The sequence below is a fragment of the Colobus angolensis genome, unplaced genomic scaffold (genome assembly GCF_000951035.1).
Source record: "Colobus angolensis palliatus isolate OR3802 unplaced genomic scaffold, Cang.pa_1.0 Scaffold20, whole genome shotgun sequence".
In the NCBI taxonomy this organism is placed as follows: domain Eukaryota; kingdom Metazoa; phylum Chordata; class Mammalia; order Primates; family Cercopithecidae; genus Colobus; species Colobus angolensis.
The window spans coordinates 10,217,673-10,225,228 of record NW_012115155.1 but is presented as its reverse complement, the minus strand read 5'-3'; the positions used below and the strand labels follow the sequence as shown (position 1 = coordinate 10,225,228).

The 7,556-nt window shown below is 43.3% G+C and overlaps 1 protein-coding gene across 3 annotated transcripts in view; it reads left to right on the top strand.

Moving 5' to 3' along the window:
- The first annotated feature begins 224 nt into the window (after positions 1–224).
- WDR33 (WD repeat domain 33) overlaps positions 225–7,556 on the top strand; it is a 110,072-nt gene continuing 102,740 nt past the window's right edge. For 2 of the 3 annotated variants that reach the window (XM_011941684.1, XM_011941687.1), the window contains exon 1: positions 225–398. The gene's annotated coding sequence lies outside the window, so the exon portion shown is untranslated. Of the gene's footprint in view, positions 399–457; positions 661–7,556 lie in introns of those variants that run through there. The other variant, XM_011941685.1, reaches the window with a different exon arrangement.

Here is a 7,556-nt window from a genome sequence, read left to right as displayed (position 1 = left end):
GGGTGTTTTTCAGAGCATCCAGGTTAGGTCACACTGTAAAAAAAGTCAGCACTGCGAAACGCAGTCGCTTCCTCCATCGAGGAGGCAGCGGAGTCCTCCTCGCTCCGGAACAAAGGACACGCTCCGCAGAATCTCGCGGCCCGGCCCCTCACCTATGCACATGCGCAGACCCAGCCTTACGGAGGTCCGCGGCCCAGGCACGCGTGACGTAGCGCCGTCCGCCGGTGCGTGATGACCCCAGAGCGTGCGTTCGGTGGCTCATAGGGGAAGATGGCGGCTGCTCCTTTGGAGGAGCGGGATTGAGAGGATCGGAGTGGGGAGACCAAACAGGAGAGACATTCCCGGCTCTGAAGACGAACGCTTCGCTGGCCGTTAGGAGCTCTGCTCAAAGCCAGACGGTGAGTGCGGCGGCGACACGGGACTGCTCGCCTGCAGCAGGCAGCGGCACTCTCCGCCATTTTCAGGCTCGGCCGTTGCGTGCTTTGGGGGCCTGGACGGGCGCCTGGGCAAAGGTTGGAGGAACTGGGAGGATCGACCTCGGGGCGGCTCGTCGAGGCAGGTTTGAGCCTCATGGGAGGGGGCTGGAGGCTGGAGGCCAACTGGGAAGAGCGGGCATGGTAAAACTAAGGCCCTGACTGGAAGCGGTGGCGACGAGAAGACGTAAGTCAGGCCACGGTTAAGGCGTGAAGTTTGGAGGGAAATGCATTTTAACTGAGGTTTGGGGCGGGAGTGGAAGGAGGTGGGCCGAATTGAAGTGGTTGGTTGAAAGGGTCCTGGGAAGTTAACGTGAAATCTGCGAAACAGCTGAAGGCTTAGCCGTGATGTTATCGTGGCTTGAAATCGGTGTTTATAATAAGGATGAGGCTACAGCTTGACAGGCAAAGCCCTGCTTTTTTGGAATAGTTGTATTTCTATTTGGTTTGTGCTAGATCCTTGTTTCCAATTTTAAGTTTCTTCCGGCAACTAAGTAGTGAGGATCTTAGCATGTCTTCTTAAAAGAAATGACAATGAATGTTTGTACTTGGTTGTAACCCTTGGGATTAGTGGCCCCTTCCGGAGTAAGGAGGAGGCGGCGGCGGCAGCGGCGGCAGGTCGGTAGGGAATTCCGTAATTGGATCTATTTAAATCAAATCAGAAAAATACGGGCTGCTCGTAGAAAGCCTGTCAAGAATGTTTTAAAGTAGTTTCTACACACATGACCTTAAGTTGACTGTTCAGGAACTTTGGAAGACATTAGAATATGAACAAAAATCCTACACTGAAAGGAACAACTCTGGGGAGCGTAGAGTTTACTTTTTAAGTACACTCTGGAGAGCTGATGCACGCTATATATACATATATATGTGTATATATATGTGTGTGTATATATGTACATATATAGCCTGTGAACGTGGTGCAGTGGTAAACCTACTTAATTCAAACCTTTTAGTGGCAGTTATGCTACTTGTACTTCTTGTGGCATTTTTCTTTTCCTCGCCTTAATTGCATTTGACCCATTTTTTTATTACTGTAAGATACTTTTGCATTTTTTGTCTCCTTGACCAGAAGATAAAATATTGTATAGATTTGAGTTTTTGCTGAGACTTGAAGTTCCATATTTAGACTATCTTCTTGAAACTTGGGGAGAAATTTTAACTTGTCTTTCCTGTAGTCCTGGGAAGAATTTTGGTAGAAAGTTGGCTTATGACCGGGCGCGGTGGCTCACGCCTGTGATCCCAGCACTTTGGGAGGCCAAGGTGGGTGGATCACCTGAGGTCAGGAGTTCGAGACCAGCCTGACCAACATGGCGGAACCCCGTCTCTACTAAAAATACAAAAATTAGCCGGGCTTGGTGGTGGGCGCCTGTAATCCCGGCTACTCGGGAGGCTGAGGCAAGAGAATCGCTGGAACCCAGGAGGCAGAGGTTACATTGAGCCAGTATCGCACCATTGCACTCCAGCCTGGGCGACAGAGGAAGACTCGTCTCAAAAAAGAAAAAAAAAAAAAAAAAGAATTTGGCTTATATATATTACAGTGCTTTAGACAAAAATCTTTATCTGTGAAGCTGATGGCTTAACTTGGATAATTTTCTTTGGTTGGGGAAAAATGCTAAACAGATTTTGCCATCACGGTTTTATGTTGACGTAAAGCTTTAATTATATTTTTACTAAGCACTTAAGGTATTTATTCAGAGCTCTCTTTGCTAAGTAATAAGTTCATATACTTTTGCCATTACTTTGCGGGGGGAATATTATTTGATTATGGCTGAAGGAACTGCTGCATGTTTCAGAATGGGATAGTAAGGTTACAGTAAAGCTTTACGATTACGACGAAGATATTGGTGAAAATTTTTCAGTTACAAATGTGTTTGTGTAATTTTTTTTTTTTTTTTGAGACAAGAGTCTCGCTCTGTTGCCGAGGCTAGAGTGCGGTGGCGCGATCTCAGCTCACTGCAAGCTCCGCCTCCTGGGTTCACGCCATTCTCCTGCCTCAGCCTCCCGAGTAACTGGGACTATAGGCGCCCGCCAGCGCGCCCGGCTAATTGTTTGTATCTTTAGTAGAGAGAGGGTTTCCCCGTGTTAGCCAGGATGGTCTCGATCTCCTGACATCGTGATCCGCCAGCCTCGGCCTCCGAAAGTGGTGGGATTACAGGCGTGAGCCACCGCGCCCGGCCGTGTTTCTGTAATTCTTTTGTGGTTGTTTAGCAACAAGTTTGGAATTTTACAAGTGTTTTTAGGTAAAGTATTTAGTTGGAACCTGTAAATTATCAAAGTATGTTTAATTGTCATAAACTGGTAAGTTAAGCATGGATTCCAGATTGTACTAGGTTTCTGTACATTATTCCAAAAATTTTATTTCTGTTGAAACTTGGTAAGAGATGTTAACTGTTTTGTTGGGATGATGAAAGTTTCTCTGTTGCTACAATGTGTGACAAGCTACAATGTGTGAAAAGCTAGCTGCCTGACCCTCGGTTTTTGTGTGTGTTTGTTTTGCTTTTGAGGAAGGTCTAGCTCCGTCACTCTTGCTGGAGAGCTATGATGCGACCTCGGCTCACTGACATCCCGACTTCCCTAGCTCAAGCAATTCTCACACCTCAGCCTCCTAGCAGCTGGGACTACCAGGCATGGCCAACATGCCCCCCTTATCTGTATTGTTTTGTAGGGACTAGTCTCGAGCCCGAGCTTTTGGGCTCAAGTGATTTGCCCGCCTCTGCCTACCAAAGTGTTGGGACTACAGGAGTGAGCCGTTACGCTCGACCAACTGACCATAGTTTTAATACTTAAAAATATTTTGTCTCTAGCAGTGATTTAGGTTCAAAGCTTTTCTGTGTGAAAATGATTTTTCTTTCTTTTCTTTCTTTCTTTTCTTTCTCTCTTTCTCTTTCTCTCTCTCTTTCCTTTCTCTTTCTTTTCTCTTCCTTCCTTTCCTTTCCTTTCCTTTCCTTTCCCTTTCTCTCTCTTTCCTTCCTTCTTTCTTTTCTTTTCTTTCCTTTCCTTTCCTTTTCTTTTCTTTTTTCTTTTCTTTTCTTTTCTTTTCTTTTCTTTTCTTTTCTTTCGTCTTTCTCTGTCTTTCTGTCTTTCCACTGAGTCACTCGATCGTCCAGGCTGGGTGCAGTGGTACGATCTTGGCTCACAGCAACCTGCTTCAAGGGATTCTCCTGCCTCAGCCTCCCTAGTAACTGGGACTACAGGCATGCGCTACCACGCCTGGCTAATTTTTTTTTTTTTTTCCGTGACAGAGTCTCACTCTGTCTCCAGGTTGGAGTGCAGTGGTGTGATCTCAGCTCACTGCAACCTCTGTCTCCCGGGTTCAAGCGATTCTCCTGCCTTAGCCTCCCGAATAGCTGGGACTACAGGTGCGGACCACCATGCCCAGCTGTTTTTTTGTATTTTTAGTAGAGACGGGGTCTCACCATGTTGGCCTGGATGGTCTCGATCTCTTGACCTCGTGATCCACCCTCCTCGGCCTCCCAAAGTGCTGGGATTACAGGCGTGAGCCACCACACCTGGCCAATTTTTGTATTTTTTGGTAGAGACGGAGTTTCACCATGTTGGCCAGGCTGGTCTCAAACTCCTGACCTCAAGTGATCCACCTGCCTGGGCCTCCCAAAGTGCTGGGATTACAGGAGTGAGCCACTGAGCTCTGCTGAAAATGATTTTTCTTTGATAACATTTATCTCTCCATTTCAAACCATTTACATTAGTCATAGAGACTGAAGCTCTTCAGCATATTGGAAAATCTGAACAGTGCTCCTCTCATCCTGCCTGGCCCTTAAACATTTTACTAATTTTCTGGTAATGACTGACTTTTTAAAGTTGTGTTGTACCTTATAGTCATGATTTGTGTGCTTATAAATCTCCACAGCTAGGTAGTATTGGAAAGGGCATGCATGGGTTTCAGCAGCAAAAGGCCCTAAATTTGAATGCCAGGCTCACCATTAACTACCTTTTTTATACTGGGTCAGTTAATTAAACTCTTTTTTTTTTTTTTTTCTTTGAGACAGAGTCTCGCTCTGTCGCCCAGACTGGAGTGCAGTGGCTGGATCTCGGCTCACTGCAAGCTCCGCCTCCCGGGTTCACGCCATTCTCCTGCCTCAGCCTCCCGAGTAGCTGGGACTACAGGCACCCGCCACCACGCTCAGCTAGTTTTTTTGTATTTTTTAGCAGAGACGGGGTTTCACCGTGTTAGCCAGGATGGTCTCGAGCTCCTGACCTCGTGATCCGCCCGTCTTGGCCTCCCAAAGTGCTGGGATTACAGGCTTGAGCCACCGCGCCCAGCCAATTAAACTCTTTAAGCTTCAGTTTCTTTGTATAAGAATGTTAACTATAAAACCTAAAGGTAAAAAAGTGCCTCATATATAGTAGGCATTCCTTAAATATTAACATTTTTTTCTTTCTGTGATGAATTTAATTGGCGACATCATTTTCAGTTTTTAACATTAACTCAACTATCTTTGTTGAAATTTACTGACAATCTCTTTCCTCTGATAAATTAATCACTCCTTTCTCTGTTATTAAAGCATTTTGTGTATATCTTTAACGTATTTTGACTGTACCTTCTCCACTACTTTGTGAGCACTTTGGTTTTTAGTTTGTTTTCTGAGACAGGGTCTCACTTTGTCACCCAGGCTGGCATACAGTGGCTTGATCACAGCTCACTGCAGCCTCTTAATTCCTGGACTCAAGCGATCCTCCCGCTTCAGGCTTTCAAAGTCTTGGGATAATAGTCATCAGCCACTGCCGCCAGCTCTTTGTGAGCACGTTGAAGACATACTGTAGTACCTTATATTTTTGTATTCCTAAAACCTAGGCATTATACAAATTGAAGAATGAATTTTCTACAAAAATTCCACTCATGACTCTACTGGAATCCATATTTCAACACAAAGTTGGTTTATTACTAATCTTTGGCTGTTGCTTATTAACTCTTCGCCTGGATTGTATTCTTCCTTTCACACTATTCCTATTCTGTTCACTCCTCAAAATCCAGCTAAATCCAATTAATGGGGTATTCAGTGACTCTCATTTATTCATAACTTGTTTAGTTAGTATAGTGTCTGTGTGACTGCCTTCTGTTACTTCTGGTACTGCCATTAGTACCTGCCAAATTTACTTGGTTAATGTGTCCATTGGATTTCTTCATCAAAGAGGTGTATTTTTCCCTTTGCAGTTATACTTGATCTGTGGGGCGATAACTTTAGCATCATGGGAGTACCTCACTTCTCAAAATATTTTTCACCTAATGATTGATGATTATTAGCTGAGTCATTTATTGGGGTTTTTCCAATTTTGTTATTTGTTTACATTCATTAACTGTTTTCTGTAATAAAGAGCTTCTGCTTTCCCCCTTTCATGTTTAAACGTTTAAATTTTGAAATAAATATGAACTAACAAAAGAGTTGGAAGAATAGTTCAAAGAACTCCTATGTGCTTTTAATTCTGATTCACCCATTTTTAATATTTTGTCACATTTGCTTTATTACTCCCTCCCTCCTTGCCTCCCAGCCCCTCATGTATTATTTTCTGAGCCATTTAGTGTTATTCACGGATATGCACTTCCTCCCCAAGAACAAATTTATTAAATACTCACAATATTAACTAATTCTGGACATTGAACATTTATATAGTATCAAAAATTCATACTCAAATTTCTCTAGTTGTCTCAGTAACATCTCACAGAATATTTCTTTCTCTAATCCGGTATCCAATCTAGATATTTCTTATCTCTTTAGTTTTTAAGCGGGACCAGGTTTTTGGCCCTTGTTGCCTTTGGTCTTTTTTGTTTGTTTGTTTGTTTTGAGACAGGGTCTCACTTGATTGCCTGAGCTGGAGTGCCTGCAGCCTGGAACTCCTGGGCTTAAGTGATTCTCCCAGTTCAGTCTCCCAAGCACCTGGGACCAACCCCAGTTAATTTAATGCTTTGCTTTTTTGGCAAAACAATAACCCAAATTCTTCTTGTCTTTTCCTTTTCTTTTGTATCTTCCCATTTCTCCAAGGAACCCCACTTCTTTTGGTAGAAAATATTATTTATAAACAAGGATGTGGATGCTTGGTGGTGTATGCATTTGGGGGTAGGTCCTTTTCAGTGGACAGAGCTAGAAAACATGATTTTAAAAATCATCAGCTTACATTGGTATTTTATTTTATTTATTTTTTGAGATAGTCTCCCTCTGTCAACCAGGCCGGAGTGCAGTTGTGCAATCTTGGCTCATTGCAACCTCTGCCTCCTGGGTTTAAGCAATTCTTGTGCCTCAGCCTCCCGAGCAGCTAGGATTACAGGCGTCTGGCTAATTTTTGTATTTTTAGTAGAGATGGGGTTTTACCATGTTGGCAAGGCTGGTCTTGAACTCCTGGCCTTAAGTGATCCACTCACTCTGGCCTCTCAAAGTGTTGGGATTACAGATGTGGGCCACTGTGCCTGACCTACACTGGTATTTTAAATTCCTAATCCAAATTAACATTATTGGCGTTTCCTACACAGAAAACAGATTCAGATTTATAATGCCAGTATTTTGCTAGCAATAACCCTACCAAGTGCAATTTTTTTTTTCAGTCCTTTTTTTCCTTAGAGTATACTGCATTAAAGATGAACTTTGTTCAAAAGTTACTTGAAATAACATTTTTCTGCTCGTTTGTTGAATTTGTTTATTTTGATTATCAAATTTAACAGTTTTTGTTTGTATTCATTATTAGGGTTTCCTTTTTCTTCCTCTTTAGTTTTTTTGTTTGTTTGTTTTTGAGACAAGATCTCAATCTCTTACCCAGGCTGGAGTGTAGTGCTTTGAGTTTTGGCTCCCTGTAGCCTCAACCTCCCAGGTTTAGGTGATTCTCTTAACTTAGCCTCCCAAGTAGCTGGAACTACAAGTGCGCACCACCATGCCTGGCTAATTTTTTGTATTTTTTGATGTAGTCTGGGTTTTGCCATGTTGCCCAGTCTGGGCTCGAACTCCTGGGGTCATCGGATCCTCCCTCCTCAGCCTCCCAAAATGCTAGGATTACAAGGCATGAGCCACTGCACCCAACCATAATTTAGTTTTTTTAATATGTTATTTACATGGTCTTTTTTTTTTTTTTTTT